This window comes from Danio rerio, chromosome 3 (genome assembly GCF_049306965.1).
Source record: "Danio rerio strain Tuebingen ecotype United States chromosome 3, GRCz12tu, whole genome shotgun sequence".
Lineage (NCBI taxonomy): Eukaryota > Metazoa > Chordata > Actinopteri > Cypriniformes > Danionidae > Danio > Danio rerio.
In genome coordinates, this window is record NC_133178.1 from 23,629,071 (window position 1) to 23,648,934 (window position 19,864).

Here is a 19,864-nt window from a genome sequence, read left to right on the forward strand (position 1 = left end):
TTGTGTTTGCACTTTCTCTTTTTTATAGGGGATTAACAGGAAACTGTGCAGTAGTTATTCAGGATCAAGGTGAGCGAGTGACACAGAAAGAGAAAGAGAAGGTAAAGTACTCAATCGCTATAACAAAACTGCAAATTAGCCATTGACTTTCTATCAGTGTGATTCAGGCACAAAGCCATGCGTGGACACACAACTCACCGTGAAGGCCTAAAATGCCATTTTAGATTACAATATGTGCCTTTGTTTAGGCTGTTTTCAACTGAAATTTTTTTGTGAGCAGCACAAGTGTTGTCTTATTCAGACACCATGGCACATTAGAGCAAGTCATTTTCAGTAACGTTGACAGCAAATTTGTTCAGCACTATCAATCAGAATATATAATATAGAGTTAACCTATGTGGAGCAGAATATTATTTTAAGTTGGAGCTACCAACAGGATAAAAAAATTTTTTTTTTAGTTGTTGTAGCTATTTATCTGCCTTTATAATAGTGCAATAGTGAGTAACAACAATTAATTCTCATTCTTAACTATTGGCATATTACCTGCTTATTATTAAGATATTGTCTGTTTATTAGTAGACCTATTTATAAAATAAGGTATTTTCTATATCTCTAATCCTGCCTAATACTTAAACCCAACTAACTCTAAGTAGAAACTAGATTTTTATTGAACTAAATATCTTAGTTAATGGTTTGTTAATAGCAGAAATTGTAAAGAGTGTTAAAATAAAGTAAGTGTTAAAATAAAGTCTGACCTTATAGTGTTTTTTTTTTATTAATTTCATATACTGTATGTTCATAGTAAAATCTGATTAAAAAATCTAATTTAATAAAAATTATTTAATTGATAGGGTGACGGTATTTCACAGATTGGAATATGTAATGTAATGTGTATTTATATAACACATTTATTGTGTATGGACACACACCCAAAGTGCTTCAAAATCATGAGGGGAGGTCTCTCCATGCCACCACCAGTGAGCATGCTTCAACTTTGATGTTGCGTCGGCAGATATTTAAACGTTGACAGATATTGTCAAGAGAAAAAACATAAAACCTAAAACACTTTATTATAGAAATAGATAAGCCACCTGCAAAAATATCACATTCTGCCTACTTTATTTAACTTCATAATTATGTTGTAAAATGCTTAATTAGCAGAGGCATGCCAACATTTCACAAACACTCTCTTCTAAGTAGTTTAATAATACAACACAATAATGGTGATTGGAGAAACAAGATTATAAAAAGTTTCAAAACAATAGAACCAACTGCTTTTCCAAAATGATTCACTGTTTCAAAGCGTTCGTGACCACATGAGTTTTTGTTGCATTTACAGTTTTGACTAGCAGGTGTCCCCTGATCAAAGCTATGTAAATGTCACAAAAATTCGATTTTTCTTTTCAAACATTAAATTGAAACTGAAATGTCTAAAAACTATATCAGGTAACAATGATGAAACCTGTTCAGTGACTCACTGCTAGGGGCAATCTGTAGGAACCTACAAGATTCATGTGGATTTTATGGTATCACTCAGATCGCCCCCAGTGGAGAACCACAGAATTTTCAAAACATTTGAAACAGTTACTGTATGAGGTCCCATTAGATGAAATCACTAACCTTGCCAATTCAATATGCAATCCAAACTACTGTATCAAAACAAAAGCGTCGTAAATGTTTTGAAGCTTCATGAAGCAATGCATTGAAAGCAGCCATCATCAAAATTAAATAGTAAAATCCGATTCAAGTGTGAGTTGCACTCTGGATTTTATCCAACACAGGCTCATTCTGAAAATGTAGCCCTATATATATATATATATATATATATATATATATGCTTTTAATATATATATGCTTTTTGAGATCTCAAATTTTTCTCTTGAGTGCCATTCACGCCTGCTCTTCGACCGACTGCCGACTGACTGAATGACTAACTGACCAATCGACTGACCCACCCACCTCCTTCTCTAAACCCAACTAATAGTGTTTTCAAAAGCACTGATTGACACAAGGAGGTAAAAGGTCAGCTGGTAAGCGCAAAAAGAAACAGTGTCATACCACCCCATAGCATTCGTTTTAAAGACAAAATGCAGCCCTACATACTTCTGACTACATAATACTCGATCTACAGAAATGTATATAGGGCTACATTTTAAGAATGAGCCTATGTTGTTTTTACAGTATGCTAGCTAGTATAGAGTGCCATTGTGAGGTTCCATTTCAATGTGGATGCTCAATATATATAGACTGTGTGTGTCAAGTTTGCCGTTCATTAGCTATATTACAAGAGTGGGAAATGAGACACGTTTAAGTGATGTCACACGCTGTGCCCGGGGTGTATTCAATATCACCCCACATTATGTAATGCAGCAAAATGGCCGTGCGTGTGTGTTTCCATTAAACAGTTGGGGACCACAAAGATGCTCTGCGTGCAGTGGAAGCCAAAAACAGAACACACGCACACACACCACAGGCATCTACGGCTTTTTAAACTGAAGTCAGCATGGTTCAGTGTGTCCATTTTACTTGTGCGCATGTAAAGAGATTTACATTTTGAAGCCAACCAGTTTATTTGATGGCGTACAGGGCGTAAAAGCCTCCTGATATCAGCATTTCTGATTTTTTATGCAGTGAACATAACTGGAAATGAAAGGCGAATATAAACAGATGGTTCACCTTACATTGTCATTCCAAATCATGACTTTCTTTTCTTCTGGAAAATTTTAATTCTTTAAATGCAAGTGAAAAGAGATTTAAAACGTCAAACTTAGGAAACAGCTACATAAATACTATAAAACTACATAAATACTTTAAAGGTGACCAATTTGACTCTATTTTCTCTGAAATACCATTGCAAAATACAAATTGTCACCTTAGATTTATAAGGTTCTATTTGACATTTTTGTCAAAATTGAGTTATTGAAATATTCTTATTAAATGACAAATTATTTATGTTATGGGATGTTTTTATAAGTTGTTTACATTTTAAGACTTAAAAAAAATTTTACACACATACTGTTTGCTTTATAGATTGCAAAAACGTTGAAGCTCAATATTTGAAAATCATTCACAACGCAGATAGAACCTCCAAGCTGACGAATTTTTGCTGTTTCTAAAAGGTTTGTTTTGCAGCAAGGTTACTACAGTATACTGTAGTTTTGCATTTTAAGTGAGTTTTTAAGCCAGTTCTATTTATACATTTTCTCTACATTTTAGTTTAGTTTTAGTTTGTTTCATTAATGGTTTTGTTTAGCTTTGTAATGCTTTGTTTCGGCAAATACATTTCTATTTACTTTTGAGATATTCAGTTTCAGGGTTAATGGACCATCCAGTGTTGACCAAAGCCAAATTTAAGATCATTTATGTAGTTCAACATGCCTAGTTTATCTTTTTTTGGCAGATGAAGAAAAGATACACTCTCAGATATAAGGGTACAAAATCTGGGCCAGTATCTTTTTAAAAATTACAATTTTGTACCATGCAGGTGGACATTATGCCTTTAGGCAAGGTAAGTTTATTTATATAGCACATTTCATACACAATGGCAAAAACTTGCTTTACATAAAGAGTAATAAATGTGACAAGTATAAATAAAATAGAAACAAATAATATTTTTGACAAATTTTCCATGTTCCAAAACACTGATCATATTTTCTCATTTTACTCTGGGACTACCCCATTCTGGTTATCACCCCTAAACCCCCCCTCCCCAATTATGTAATACTAAGGACCTGTTTAGAACAAAAATTTACTTTTTGAAAAGGGCCCGGCAGGTACCTTTATTTCTGAGAGTGTAGAACACATTTTGTGTTTAAGATGTTTTTCTATATGATGTGTGTTAAGATGTTCATTCTATCATGCTGTCAGGATTCTGCCACTTCAGTCTTGTTGACTCTTACTTTGGTGGCACAGTGTTGTTCCCCTTCGGTTGGGGAACTTCAGTGCCATAGAGTGGATTGATTGAAATCCACGAAATGGGAGGATTCGGTTCAAAAGCCGCTTGTCTGAAAGAGTATTGAACGGGCCAATGAATGCAATGAATTGGCAGCGTAAGCTTGCACAGGTGTACTTCATTGCCAATTATCCCAGCATATAAGCACACCTGGAGCGAGCAGACGCCATCCTTTTCGCTTCAGAGACTTTCTGATCGAGTCGATGAGGGTTCCTCCTGCTGTGACCAGCGATTCTGAGCGAACGAGAGCATTCTCCCGGTCCAGAGTGTGTACATGCAGCGGCAGACGGTCGAGCTGGGTTTCTCCCTTGCCTGGCGTTTTTTGGGTCCGGTCCTCCAGAGCGGTGCGTATAAAGTTGCAAACTTCACAGAAAGAGCAACACAGTCGTGCAGCACGTCCTTTACAGGACGGCGCTCCGACTGTGCGTTTCTGGATGCGGTGGTTTCCTGTCCTCGGATGATGGGCACGAGCACTGCGTTGCATGTCTGGGGGGTCCAGCATGTTAATGCGCTGCTCGCTGGCAGTTCATGTCGTCATTGCGATGCCATGACTGTTGCGCAGTAAAGATCGCGGCTAGCCTTTGCAAAAGGGCGAACCACCCCAGTTGTCCCCTGCTCTGCAGCGGGCACTCGGGCAGATCTGAGGGTTTCAGCGAGAGATAATCCGTCGCCCACGGGCCCGTGGACCTCCCGCTCCTCTAAGCGCTCCATCCAAGCTTCGGGCGGGGGAAGCGATCCGTCTAACAGATGGTAGCCCTTACGCCCGATGACACCGGAGACCAGACGTCCACCGCGGCATCGGAGGGTGGGCTTTCATTGTCCGATGATGATCCAGACCCGCTCGCCCCCTTCGGGCTGGTGAGCGCTGTCACTACGGATCCTGAAACGGACATGTTAGCCGTGCTTTCCCGGGCTGCTTCGGCCGTGGGTTGGAGATGGTTTATCCCCCAGCTCCGCGGCCGGACCGACTAGAGGGGCGTTCCCTTCTTCCCGGAGGTGCACAGTAGGCTCACGCGGTCTTGTAAAGCACTTTTTTCTGCTTGTGCTGCGTGTCCCTCCACCCTAACCACTCTTGACGGTGGAACAGCCAGGGGGTATGTGGCGATTCCTCAGGTTGAGTGCGCGATGGCGGTAAATCCGCGCGGCGCCTCTTCTTGGCGGGGTTCGCCTCGTCTCCCATCCAAAGCCTGTAAGTTATCTACCTCCCTCGGAGCTAGAGCTTACATAGCTGCGGGCCAGGCTGCTTCCGCCTTGCATGCGATAGCCACCTACCAGCGCTACCTAGCGCAGGCGCTGGCCGAGCTGCACGAGGGTGGGTCCAACCCAGGCTTACGAGCTTCGCACCGCCGCCGACTTAGCTCTTCGGACTACTGAGTCCGCTGCGTGTGCGTTGGGGAGGACGATGTCCACATTAGTGATCCAGGAGCGCCACCCCTGGCTGATATGCGCGAAGTCGACAAAGTCCGCTTTCTTGACTTTCCCCATATCCCAAGCCATGTTCGGCGACACCGTCTGTGAATTCACCCAGGAATTCAAGGCGGTGAGAGAGCAGTTGATGGGTGATGTCTTATCGGCGGTCCGTAGCCCGCTCCGCCCGCCGTGCCATTCATACCTGCTCCTCGCCGAAGGCGCCCGCCTACGAGAGCTGCTCCGCCCCCGCACACGCCTCTGGCGAAGCGGGCGCGTCGGGCACCTTGGAAGCAGGCAGCCCCCCTGCCCAGAACGCCGCTAAGTCTGGCAACGGACCGCGAAGCGTCCCTGGGACAGGCCATCTGGAGAAGAGGGAACTTGCTCTTTCCCCGCTGGAGGGCGGGGCCCCATTTCACAACGGCACTTTTTTACTGCCATGAAAACATTATGAAAGGGCACTTTTCACTTCCCCAGATGTGACAGCCCGAAATCTGCCAGTCTGGGACGCTATGCTTTCTAGCTTGCAGATTCGGTGCGTTTCGCCAGTGGCTCACGAGCGCTGGGAGGACAGTCTCCTTTCTCCCACCCCTCGAGCCTCCCCTCCGGAGCTCGGGTTCGGAGTGAGAGTAAATATCTCACCTCCAGCTTTTCCGTGGGACCCGCGAGCTTCCCGGATCAGCACACCCACTCCGCGCTGCCCCACTGCTGGTACGTCAGCGATTGTAGCGATGAGTCCATTAGCGGGAGCTCTGCCTACCTGGTTAGCGCGGGCCAGCTCTTCGCGGTGACTCATACGCACAATCAGACTCGGCTATGCGATTCAGTTCGCGAAACGGCCCCCCAAGTCGCGGGTGTGTATTCACCAGGGTCAGCCCCCTGTCCGCCCTTGTCTTGCGAGAGGAGATTGCTGTCCTCCTGGCAAAGGATGCAATCGAGCCGCTCCCTCCAGCCGAGATGGAGAGCGGGTTTTACAGCCCACACTTCATCGTGCCCAAAAAGAGCGGTGGGTCACGGCCAATCCTAGATCTGCGCGTTTTGAACCGCTGCCTGCACAAGCTGCCGTTCAGAATGCTCACGCAGAAGCGCATCCTCCGGTGCGTTCGTCCTCTGGGTTGGTCTGCAGCATTAGACCTGATGGACGCGTATTTCCATGTCTCCACTCTTCCTCGCCACCGTTAGTTTCTGCGGTTTGCGTTTGAAGGTCGAGCTTGGCAATACAAAGTCCTCCCCTTCGGGCTCTCTCTGTCTCCGCGGGTCCTCACCAAGCCCGCGGAGGGTGCCTCAGCGCCCCTTCGGCTCGCGGGCATCTGCATACTCGATTTCTTACGACTGGCTGATTTTTGCCCTCTCTCGGAGCAATTGGTTATGCACAGAGACAAAGTGCTCTGGCACTTCCACCTGTGGGGGTTTCAGGTCAACCGAGAAAAGAGCAAACTCGCCCCCGTGCAGAGGATCTCTTCTCTCGGGCTGGAGCTGGACTCGGTCACCATGGCAGCGCGCCTCTCTGGAGAGCGCGCTCAGCTGATGCTGTACTGTCTGAGAGAGCTCGACAGTAAAATAGTGGTCCCACTGAAACTATTTCAGAGGCTCCTGGGGCATATGGCATCCGCAGCCGCTTCATGCCGCTCGGATTATTCTATATGAGACCACTTCAGCACTGGCTTCACAATCGAGTCCCCAGACGCGCATGGCATGCGCGCGCACACCGAGTCTCTGTTACTGCACTGTGTCGCCGCGCCCTCAGCCCTTGGAGCGACCCCTCGTTCCTACAGGCCTGGGTGTCTCTAGAACAGGCGTCCAGTCTTGTTGTCGTTTCAGCAGACGCTTCCAACACAGGCTGGGGGGCTGTGCGTTGCGGGCATGCGGCTGCGGACCTGTGGAAAGGTACCCAGCTGCATTGGCATATCGCCTGGAGCTGTTGGCAGTGTTCCTCGCTCTCCACCGTTTTTTTCCGGTGCTGGAGCGGCAACACGTGCTGGTCAGGACGGACAGTACGGCGGCGGTGGCATATATCAGCCGTATGGGGGGTATGCGCTCTCGCCGCATGTCTCAGCTCGCCCGCCGTCTGCTCCTCTGGAGTCATCCGCGGCTGAAATCGCTGCACGCCATTCATATTCAGGCAAGCTCAACCGTGCAGCCGATGCGCTCTCACGGCAGCCTTACGTCCTGGAGAATGGAGACTCCACCCCGAGTCTGTTCAGCTGATATGGGCGCGATTCGGGGAAGCCCAGATCGATCTGTTGCTTCCCCCGAGATCGCTCATTGCCAGTTGTTCTTTCCCTGACCGAGTGCTCTCGGCACGGATGCACTGGCTTACAGCTGGCCTCGGGGTATGCGCAAATACGCGTTTCCCCCAGTGAGCCTGCTCGCGCAGTTACTGTGCAAGGTCAGGGAGGACGAGGAACAGGTTGCTGGTTGCGCCCCTCTGGCTCAACCGGACCTGGATGTCAGAGCTCTCCCTCGCGATAGCCCTCCCCTGGCAGTCCCTTCGAGAGAGCACCTACTCTCTCAGGGACAGGGCACCACCTGGCACCCTCGCCGATCTTTGCGAGGAAGACTTAGGTAACCTCCGATTGCGGTGGCTAATACCGTCACTCGGGCTAGAGCCCCGAGCGCGCCTATGCCCTGAAGTGGAGTCTATTCACTGAATGGTGTGTCTCTCGCTGAGAAGACCCCCGTAATTTGCCAGATCAGCGTTGTGCTTTCTTTACGCCGAGAGAAGCTGGAGAGCAGGCTGTCGCCCTCCACACTCAAGGTTATGTGGCTGCCATCTCCGCTCTCATAACGCGGTGGCTGGCAGCACCGTGGGAACGCATAACCTCATCATCCGGTTCCTCAGGGGCGCTAAGCGAATTAATCCCCTCTCATGCCCTCTTAGGATCTCGCCCTCGCTACACAAGCCGCGTCAGATCCCTTCGATCCTCGACTCAGTATCTTTCTGTCCCTGAAGACAGCTCTGCTGGTCGCGTTGATATCGATTAGAGGGTCGGGGACCCGGAGGCATTTTTCGGTCAGTGACTCGTGCCTGTAATTGGGCTGGCTTTCTCTCACGTCCTGAGACCCCGCCCGCGATATGTGCCCAAGGTTCCTACCACTCCGTTTTAATACGAGGTAGTGAGCCTGCAAGCGCTGCCCTCGGAGGAGGCAGACCCAGCCCTTCTTTATTGTCCAGTTCGCGTTTTGCGTATTATCCGGACCGCACTCAGAGTTTAGATCATCTGAGCAGCTCTTCGTCTGTTATAGCGGTTGGCAGCAGGGAAGTGCCGTACCGAAATAAGTTCCCACTAGATTGTGGATGCCTTCTTTCACTATCAGAGTCGAGATGAGCCGCGTCCCCCGAGAGCGCGTGCGCACTCCACTCGGAACTTCGCATCCTCTCGAGCGTGCGCACGCGGCGCCCCTCTAACAGACATCTGTAGAGCTGCGGGCTGGGTGACACCTAACACATTTGCAAGGTTTTACAATCTGCGAGTGAAGCCGGTTTCCTCAAGGGTATTAGGCAACCCTTGGTGATTGAGGAAACAATTCGGTAGGGTGTTGAAACACGCTTGCTGCGCCATTCTCCCTAACACGGAGGTACGTGCGCCTTTTTATCTGTCAGTAAAGTTCCCCGTCAGGTGAGCCCTGCAGTTTCCTCCGTGGCCCCCAGCACTGACTCAGCGGAGGAGTCACTTGCTGGCCCACTACGTTGTAGGTCTGCCCGCTGGTCAGCCCGCGTTTTGGGTAAAGGTGCCTGCTATGCGTGATCCCCACTAGGCGATCCCATATGCTTATTCCGCCACGGTTAAGTCCCCCCCCCCCTGGGCGGACCCGTGTCTTCCCTCCCCGCTAACCACTCTTTTGCTATGCGTACTCCCCCTTTTAGGGCTAGTCCATATGTAAATTCTGCCATCTATCCCCCCTTGGGTAACGGATGGCCTCCGCAGCGTCCTCCCTATCGGGATTGCACGCTTCCCAACGTACTGTCGTATTTTCCTAGAAATATCTAGATGCTCACGACTTCCCAAAAATATATCTAAATCCGTAAAACTTCTGTTGAAGTAGGATAAATTAGGGCCAGGGACACGTTGGAGGACCGACCCTCCCATGATGTGGGTGCGTCACGCTTTCTTGACAATCCCCTCATCGGGGGCGTTGGTAAGGTGCAGTCATTATGGCGCTTTCCATACTTCTCCCATTTCGTGGATTTCAATCAATCCACTCTATAGCACTGAAGTTCCCCAACCGAAGGGGAACGTTCGAGGTTACAGAAGTAACCCTTCGTTCCCCGAGGAGGGGAACGGAAGTGCCATACTCCGTCGCCATAATGACTGTCCCTTAGCTGTTTGAAAGTCTCTTCAGCTTAAAAGGATGGCGTCTGCTCGCTCCAGGTGTGCTTATATGCTGGGATAATTGGCAATGAAGTACACCTGTGCAAGCTTACGCTGCCAATTCATTGCATTCATTGGCCCGTTCAATACTCTTTCAGACAAGCGGCTTTTGAACCGAATCCTCCCATTTCGTGGATTTCAATCAATCCACTCTATGGCACTTCCGTTCCCCTCCTCGGGGAACGAAGGGTTACTTCTGCAACCTCGAACGTTTCTTTGTGCCCTGTGCTCTCCTGTCTATTGTCTAGTCCCACCCTCCTTGTTAACCAATTATTAGTTTATTCAGTTCACCTGTTTGTTTATTAGTTTTTCTCTTTATAGTCCCCTCTTGTCTACTGTTCTGTGCAAGTTCATTATATATTGCTATTCCAGTCCAGTCGAGTTGTTATGTCATGTCCTGCCCAGCCCTCATCCTAGCCAGCCCAGCCAAGTTTGTTTTTTGTTAATGTTTTCCCCCTCTGGGTTGTTTTTGTTGCCTTTTTGCTTTATATTATAATCATTAAAACCTATCTTTTATATTGTGCTTGAGTCCACCTGCTGAACATGACACATGCACTTAACTAATGTGGTTCAGCCTAAGCACCATGTACAAGTATTTCTCTGAGCAACAGATTATCTGGGACAGAATGAGTGCTTATTAACTCTGAAAATAACTATTATTTTTACTAATAATTTGATTAAGTTATTTTTGTTCAGTGGCTGTTGTTAGTTTCATTTAGTTTTAGTTTTTAGTTATTGTAAATATTACATTTTTTTAATAACTTAAATGTTAAATTTGTCCAATAATTTTAGTCTTAGTTTCGGTTTTTGTTTACTAAAATAAACTTGTTTCCCAGTATTATTTCACAAAGCTCAGTGACCTTCATCTTTTTTAATTCTTTAAAGAAAGTCAAGCATGTTGGAACTTTATTGAGGGTGAGTAAATGACACAATTTTCCTCTTATCCCTTTAGGTAATGTCTTTCATGTTGTTGAACTGGTTTGGCTTCTGACATCACTTTTTAATGTCACCCCTGCAAAATGCATATTTTTTTTATTATTATTATTATTATTTTTTTTTTTTTGCTTTTAGCCTTTTTTCTTCCAGTGGTATTTGAGTCCAAATGAAATCTCAGGCAGAGCGGTTTCCTGCAGTGAGTCTCTTTAATCCATGTCTAATCCATTGGTAGTGGCAGCATTTGTCACTGACATCTCTGCTCTTGAGCTTGGTTTCCCAAAGGAATTGCAACAATCATGGGTGCAATGGTCCATTTAGTAGCTTTACAAGACAGTCACCTTTATAGCCAGAGTGATGTCCGACTGTGCGGTTCAGCTTCTTCATCGAGGCACTGATAGACAGGTACACGCAATGAAACTGCTAATCTCAAAGGGCTCTGATAGCTCTGAGCTTTGGGCTGCCAAAAAGCCCTCAGAGTCCTTTCAGCCTTCAGTGAAGCAGAATGGAACGTGTGTGTGCGCATTTGTGTGTGTGTGTTCACAAGCACATCTGTCTGTCTGATGGGGTATCTGTGGGGTTAGGGGGTTGACTTAGGGTTACAGGGACAGTTTTAATGATGGATTCAGTCAATGAAATTGACAAGAGATTACGAGGAGATGATATTTTCACATTTTCTGTCACCCGCATGAGCAGCACAGCTCAGTTTGAATGTGGATGTATAGGAACTGACAGGACACGTCTTCAACGAATGTGACATTTAGTAGAGGAATTATAAAAGTGTTTAAACACCTTAATTCTACTAAAGTATTTGAGGGATCGGCTGATATTGGCAGTCAATTTCTGTTTAAACACAAACTTTACTGAAACAAAAAAGCATGTCAATAAATATTCCCTAGAGTAGAAAAGGTGTAGATTGCTTATTACAGTAGAGGTGTTTTAAAATTGGAAAAATCTAAAGATTATAGATCATTAAAAAGATCAAACCACTGTTTTGTGAACAGATACATATGACATTTTACTTAAAACACACCCAAAACTACATTTAAGCCTTTTGGTTCATTTATCTTGTAGTATTTTTTATAAAAAAATAAGACTTTTGTTAATATTTCCAATTAGTTTTTATTCTATATTTTCAGTTTTCATTGTACTTGCAATATAGTGTGCATTGTTGCATTATTATTTGGTCTTGTACTTAAATTATATTCATTTAAATTGCATCTAATGTGATTTTTATATTCATTCATTCATTCATTCATTTTTCTTTGGCTTAGACCCTTTATTCATCAGGGGCCGTCACAGCGGAATGATCCGCCAATTTATCCAGCATATGTTTTACACAGCGGATGCCTTTCCAGCTGCAAAAAAAAGTGATTTTTATATATTTTAATAGATTATAGTTTAATGGATTTAAAAAAAAAAATGTTTGTTTTATATTTTCAGTTTATTTAGCAGTTAGTTTAATTTTGCTAAATATTAGGTTATTTTATTCTTTCATTCATATAAACGCACCAGCCACTTTATTCACGTGTTATCCTTCTGAAAGTAACCATCAGAAGATGGGTACTCTGTGGTCATTAAGTAATAGACATGGTCTGGCCATTCTTCTCTGAATTCTGCAAGGCATTTGTGCCCACAGAACATGTTTAAAGTCACTTAAATCCCCCTTCCTCCCCATTCTGATGCTCAGTTTGAACTGCAGCAGATTGTCTTGATGCATTAAGTTTCACCATGTGATTGGCTGATTAGAAATTTGTGTTAACTAGCAGTTGGATAGGCGGACCTAATTATATGGCCGGCTTTCATTTATTTGTTTGTTTGTTTATTTACAATCAAATTTTTGTGTTATTCAAGTTACAAAAAAATCTGTTATTTATTCCAGTCATTTCCAATTAGTCACAAAGACAAGGCAACATTTTTCATTTTCATTTGTTTGGTAAATAGTTACTTATATAACGTAAACTCAAGTAATTTTATATGAGGTATTAGATCTTAAATGTTTTATAATAGAAATTTTAAATCAATGCACATAACACATTTCGTGTAGTTACAATATATTTCATCTGTTTTTTGTTTTTTGTTTTTCTCTCAAGAGATACAGACAGTAACTAATCAAAGTTTATTCTCATGGAGTGAGGCAGGAAACAATATCACAATGACACTGATGAGGCTACGCTACAGTTAATTGGTATGCTAATTACTGGTAAGAACAACATTGTTTGCTGTGAAATGTTTGCCATGAACAGGATTTTAAAGCCAGTGTGTCATTACTATAGCTTAGTTGTTAGTGTTAAGGTGTTAAAATTGAACCTGGGGGAACATTACACAACATTTTATGCTAACAATTAAGAGATGACACCATACTGTTTTAACATAACCTTACATAAATTTGCAGTGTGTACTTAGAATAAGGAATGGCATAAAAGTTAATTGTAGGCCTTCGAACACAACGTTCATAAAGAGGTAAACTAGCATATGCATGATTTGTTGTTGATGAAAATGTACAAGTGGGTAGGGTAATTGGATAACTTCTCAGGAGGTGCAAATATGTTTAAGTGTTACAGATATGAAAAGAATCAAGGAGTTTATCTTTTTTCCAGCTACATTCTGATCATTTGACTATTTTTTGCTTCTTTGAGGTTGTTAATAATGATTTATAGCTGAAATTCCTTTGTTTCTGGGTCAATTTAAATGGATTTTTGCTTTGTTTTTGGCAGGGTTTTGTACTTCAAGATTCGTGTCTTCCTCGTTATCCTGCCAAATGTGTCAAGAGTCATTCTGCATCATTGATGAGTTCTCATCATTTTTGTCCTTTCTATCATACTGACAAGCTGTGAAAACACCTGGGAGTCTTTGACCTGTGGGTAAGGGAAGTGCAGCAGGTTTCAGTGTATTCATGAGCTTTGTATGGAAGGACCTGTGAGACGTCTCCTGCTGGTTCCTGCTCGCTTTGGTGGGCTCGCTGTGGAGTTCAATTTGTTTGTCTAGCGCATTAGTAGTTCCAGGGCATTGGCATTGGGAATCATCCCTATTAGAAATCCTAATGCATTTTTAATGGGACACAACTGCATACTCTGGCCCAGGTGCGCTGGCCAGTAAAGCTGAATATAGACTAGAAAACGAACCTTATAAAATCCAAATCTTTGGGAAAAATTTAACCTGAAATATTAATTTGCTGTCTTCCGCAATGTATTTTTGTTTCCTATATCTTCTTTAATTTGCTGTCTTCCGTAATGTATTTTTGTCTCCTATATCTCCTATATTTAATGTGTCATGGATGTAGCAATATTGAAATTATGGCTTATACAAATAAATGTTTTATTCGAGAGCTTATACTATAAAGGCCATTGATAAAGATTTTTTTGTGCCTGACAACTGATTTTATTGTTAATATAAACAACAATGATAATTATTGTTTAAATTATATTATAATAATAACTAATAATTGTTGAAAATAAACATATAGATATTTATTTTCTCAAAACAGAATGCGTCAGATTTTGTGTTTGATAGACATCTAATAGACATCTAAAACGAAGGTTAATTTAGGCTGTTAGCAAAAGTCTACTAGACATCTAAGAATAGCCCAAAACTAGACTAGTCATCAAATACACACAGTATACAGACTTCACGTTTAGTCATTCATTCCTGTGTTTCTGATGACTACTCTAGTTTTGGGCTATTCTTAGACATCTATTAGATTTTCATTGGCATCTCAAATTTAGCTTTGTTTTAGCCAATCTAAGCTTAGATATCTACTAGACTTCTTTCAAACACAAAATTGCTGGGAAATGGTTCAGCCAGCTGGATAATCCTCACCTTGTTGACTAATATAACAACCAAATTTTTATTACCAGGCAGATAGTGATAATAAAAAATAAACATTTATAGGCAGATGGCTGCCAATGTATTGTGCATACCAATGCATTACAAAAATATGCCAACAACCGAAATTTATTTATTTGTGCCCAAAATTGAAAGTCACTTCAGAGGTTATTGTTTAACCTTAGACCGGTGCCTAGAATGCAGAGTCAAAGCACAGGAAGTTTGACCCGAGGAGAAATGGTTGTGCCCAACTGAGCCTGGTTTCTCTCAAGGGTTTTTTTTTTCCCTCCACTTTTATCAATTGGTGAAGTTTTGTTCTTCGCCATTGGCTTGCTTAGTTTGGGACTTGTGGAGCTGCGCATCGATGGATCTGCTCTTAAGCGTTTGGACTTTCAGCAGTGAAAATTAAACCACACTGAACTCTATTTGTTTGCATTTTTTTTTTTTTTTTGCCAGATTCAGAAAAGATCATATCAATTACATATTACATAAGCCTATATATCGCTTATCAACTTCTAAGAATAAAGTGATTAGTTATCTCAATATTGGCTCAAATTTAAGAAAGAAAATACTACACTGTACAAACTACTCAAAAATACTACACAATACTACACAAAATTCTGGGTTCCACAGAAATCTTTCATGTTGTCCCAACTCAAATTGATTAGGGTAATTCAAAAGGCCCCTATTTTACCCCTTTTTCAAGATTTCAGATAAGTTTTTTGTGTCTCCAGAAAAAACTGGAGTCAGTGAGTCAGTGTCTGTGTCAGTAAAGTTTCAGCTCAAAACACGCATCAGATTATTTATTTTAGCTTTCAGAATATTGGGATTTTCTGCTCTGAACACAATGTAGCTGTTTTTGTGGCCTGTGCCTTCAATGCTAGTTTTCCCTGCCCACTGTTCCCACATGCCCGTCAGATTGTGCTTCAATATCCGCCTCGGCTGCGTCAGATAAACAGCACAGTGACAGACATGAAGGAAGCAGATCTCACGTTTGTGAACGTTTGTAAAAAATACTACAATAATAACTTTCCCAATGATTGTGTTGGATCTCTTGTGGAGTTAATTCAAGCCTTTTTGCAATGATGAGTCACACACAGACACACACACACACACACAGAGGACACACACAGCATACGCGTTTAACTTTGCACTGTTTTTGCACAGCAAATGTGACAGAATACACATTAATATCTACTGCTGTATGGATATTTGTTATGTTAATGTACAAAATAAACCTTATTTAATGTCCACAAACTGGGATTGAAGCGTCTTTTATATTGTACTGACGTGGTGATGAATTACAGCGATTTTACTGAATTTATTACAAACATGCACTGTTTAAAACTTGTTAAAACTCATTCCTGATTACATTTGATAATGATGGATGATCACAGAGAGCTGAACAGATCTTTTAATCTAGGCTGCTTTGCGAACGTCCTGTCTTGTTGACATAATTATAGTGGGCGGGGTAATCGCACTTCTACGACAAGTTGCAGTGGGCTTCGAAATCAAAAAGATTTGGATCCTAATTTAATGTCAGGAAATTTTTAAAAAGAGACTTGGCTTTATATCACCCTAATATGACTATGGACACATTATACCTACAGTACACACAGTTCTATCCAAACAGCTTACAAAAGATGATTTTTATCATATGTGCCCTTTAATCGTTTTTACAAATTTAACTGTATTGAACATAAAACAATTAAGTTATCCCAAAAATAACATAATAATTGTTTTTAACTCATTTTAAATATGTAGTTAGGCTTTTTTGAGTGTAGTACAGTAACCATTTTAGTATAGTATATGTGTTTACCGACGACACACTCATTAAAAACTTAGCTGCAAGTTTCTGTCCTTACTTTTATTCTTCTAACGCTCTTTTCTTTCTCCAGGCCTCTCATTGTGAAGCTATATTTGCATGTTCACACATTTCAGAGATGAAAAAAAAATCACAGAGCCACTTTTACTATTGCCAGGATGTAACAACGAAGCACTCAGCATAGACTTACAATGTTTACTTGGTAGGCACACAAATACTCTCTCAAACACTCTTGTCTTGAGTCTCCATTTACCAACAGGCTTGTCAAGCATGCACATAAAAATAATACAAGTAGAAAGCAGTGCGTTCAGTCCAGCCATCACTCATGGAGTGGTGGAAATGCACAATTTAATGCTGAATAGAATTGATTTTTACACATGAAAAGCAAAGTCACGCTAGCAAACATGCCATTTGCAAATCCGTTCACCAGCAATATGCCCTTCAAATACACCCAAGGTAATTATTAAAGGTGAGATTATGCATAAAAAATGTAAAGCCTGAGCGTGTCAAGCCAGCACGGTTGGTTTGCTTTGATTGCACATCCATTTGCATGCCATTTTGGTTTCTAGACATTTCACCAGTCATCAGTCACTGTTTTGACCCTGTGAATGCATAAGATCATTGGCTTTGGATGGGTTTTGTGTATGCGTGTGTTTGTGTGAGCACGTTGGTCTCTATACTGACCGTCATTTGTGTTGGATGAAACCGGTCATGTTGGCCTCATTGGATTTCTCAGAGCTGGTCAATAGAATCTCTCTCTCCCTCTCCTCTATGTGCCTCTGTATCTCGCCCCAACACACACTAGATATGTTGTGTCCCGCCATTATGATGTACACACTTTATTTGTTACTTTTGGCACCCATTTATCGAGCCTCATTAAGCTTTCCTATGATAAATCGTGTTAAATTACAACAAGCTGGCTACAGAGCTCGCTAGCTTGCCCTTCTAACACTTGCCCTGTCATTGTACAAGCACACACACACACACATAGATAACTCAGTGTGTACAAGAACCAATGTACATCCTTAACAAAAAGAAACTCTCATAAACTTTCAAAAACATGTCTCTGTCATGTGTCTATTATTTTATTTCGTCACAAACTGTAAAGAATTTGTTTTTACCCTCCCCACCACCCAAAATCATCAGACAGCAAATAATCTATCATCCATTCCCTTTTGCGCGCACTTTCTATCTCGGGCATGGCATGCTTCCAGCCCTTATCAATAGCCCTCATTAAATCATGATGGTGTCTGTCTGCCATGCCACATTAAGGATGAGAGACAGATAGCTGAACTGACGTCCCACTCTTCCCTTCCCCGGAGGACAACGCTACGCTACTGAAAAGAGACCAAAGTGTCAACTTTATTTACATTACGATGGTCTTGAGTGCTTTAAAATAGTTATTTCTCTTTTTACAGCTGTCATAAAGTCAGAACACATAAGAGAGGAGTACTAAAACTGCTTCTTTTTGCACTGATTACAGCTAGCACTGTACACTTTCATCTGAACAAAAGCTAGGCTCTGAGAAATAACCATTAACGTTTATGATGATGCTGTCCCATTCAAAACACTGGGATTTATTTCCTCAAGGGCATATGTGGATTTTGAAATATATTAAACAATTAAAAGTTATTACAATAAAAAAATTGCAGAATCAAATAAGTAATATTATCTTAAAATTATATTATAAATTTATTTATTAATGTTTAGTATATTAGTATATTAAAACTATTATTAGAAATTAGCATTGTATAGCTTTACATTGTAATGAAGCTCTACATTAAAGCATGGATCTTTGAGTAATATTAAATTGAGTTTAGCTAGTTTTATACAAACCTAATACAAATATTTAAAAGCAATTACTCAAAGTTTATGTTGGCATGCCTACATTGAGTAATTTTTCCGTACTATAGGTCCATTTAATCTACCAAGGAATATCAACCTAGTACCACATTTTGAAAAAAGGTTGTTGTAACAAAATGGGGGCTCGTCCGGGATTACAGACAAACAAACCACTGATCATAACAACTATTAATCTCAGATGTTTAACTCTCACTGCAGTTCTTCATAGTTCTCAATCTCATAAGGTTTATACCAACTTTGCCATTATCAAAGCATTCACAAAATTTAAATAATTAAAAACAATTACTCAATGTTTATATTGGCATGCTAAAATTGATTGATTTTTTGGTACTGTAGGTCCATTTAATTTACCAAGGAATATCAACCTAGTGCCACATTTCTGACAAAAGGTGGTTGTAACAAAGTGGGGGCTCGTCCGGGATTACAGACAAACAAACCACTGATCATAACCGCTACTAGTCTTGGATGTTTAGCTCTCACTGCAGTTCTTCATTAGTGCTCAACCTCATAATGTTTTATACATATTTTGCCATCATCAAAGCATTCTCAAAAATACAAATAATTAAAAGCAATCATTCATAGTTTTCATTGGTATGCTAACAGTGAATGATAATTTGATACTGTAGGTCCAGTTAATTAAGGAATATCAAACTTGTGCCACATTTTAATAAAAGGTTGTTGTAACAAAATGGGGGCTAGTCCAGGGTTACAGACAGACCAAATCACTGATCATAACAAATAATAGTCTCGGATGTTTAGCTCTCACTGCACCTTTTTAGTAGTTCTCAGCAGCACCTTATTCAGGATAGAGCTCTTGTCTTTGCATCTTCATCTTTTGTATTTAGTTTTTCCTAGTTTTTCTAGACCAAACCATGTAGTCCTGGATTAGTCAGCATTCACAGTGTAATTTTAGGAATTTTAAGTATATAACTTATAAAGAAATTAAAACAGTGCCAGAAATTCCTTCAGCAAGCAAATGAAAATCTTTATCTAGGAAATGTAATTTCAGATGTCAATATCAAGAATATAATAGCAAAAATCTTGTGTGTTTTGTTTTGTGTTCATTTAAAGGTCACATCTTGTGATATTGCATCCTGTCTTTGACCTTTTTTAGATCAGAGAGAGATTTGTTTTTGTTTGATGCACAACAGATGAATCCAAACCTGCAAAGTCTGGTTTAAAGAAGCCAAACCAGCTAACCAAAAACTTTAAACAAATACCTAAGATCTTGTGCTGGCTGGCTTTATGGTTTTTTAGGGTTAAAAATTCAATGTCGACTATTTTCAGACTGATGTTGTAATGAGAAATAGTCTTCAAGCTGCTTAAAAAAAAAGTTTTAAATGAACTCAATAAGCTTCTCCTGTGGTTTTGCAGATCTTGTTTACAATTAGATTACATGCAAACAGTTAGAGAATTTGCTTAAATCCTTGTTCTTTGATTTAGCTGTTGAGACACTTCCAGAGATCTCATACTGTGCACAAATTGAGCAGGATGCAAGTCGGCTGTATGATCACAACTTTGAGATATGAATGTTTGGTACCAAGATCACAAGACACAGTATAGCTCAGAACTTCTACTGCAACAGTTGTCTAATTTAAAATTTCTCCAAATTTAACAAGCAACTTCTATTGCAATGTTGAGAAATACACCCAAATCAAGCAACCTCTGAGCAGTGACTTCATCCTC

The 19,864-nt window shown here is 41.5% G+C and overlaps 1 protein-coding gene and 1 long non-coding RNA gene across 4 annotated transcripts in view; one reads left to right on the forward strand and one right to left on the reverse strand.

Annotated features, from left to right (window-relative positions):
• LOC100535636 (protein shisa-9) overlaps positions 1-19,864 on the reverse strand; it is a 121,613-nt gene that overhangs the window by 97,695 nt on the left and 4,054 nt on the right. The gene's annotated exons all lie outside the window — the stretch shown is intronic.
• On the forward strand, positions 10,075-14,017 carry LOC141381194 (uncharacterized). Its single transcript, XR_012400975.1, has 4 exons — positions 10,075-10,647; positions 10,804-11,070; positions 12,759-12,868; positions 13,383-14,017. It is a non-coding gene; the product is annotated as an uncharacterized lncRNA (long non-coding RNA).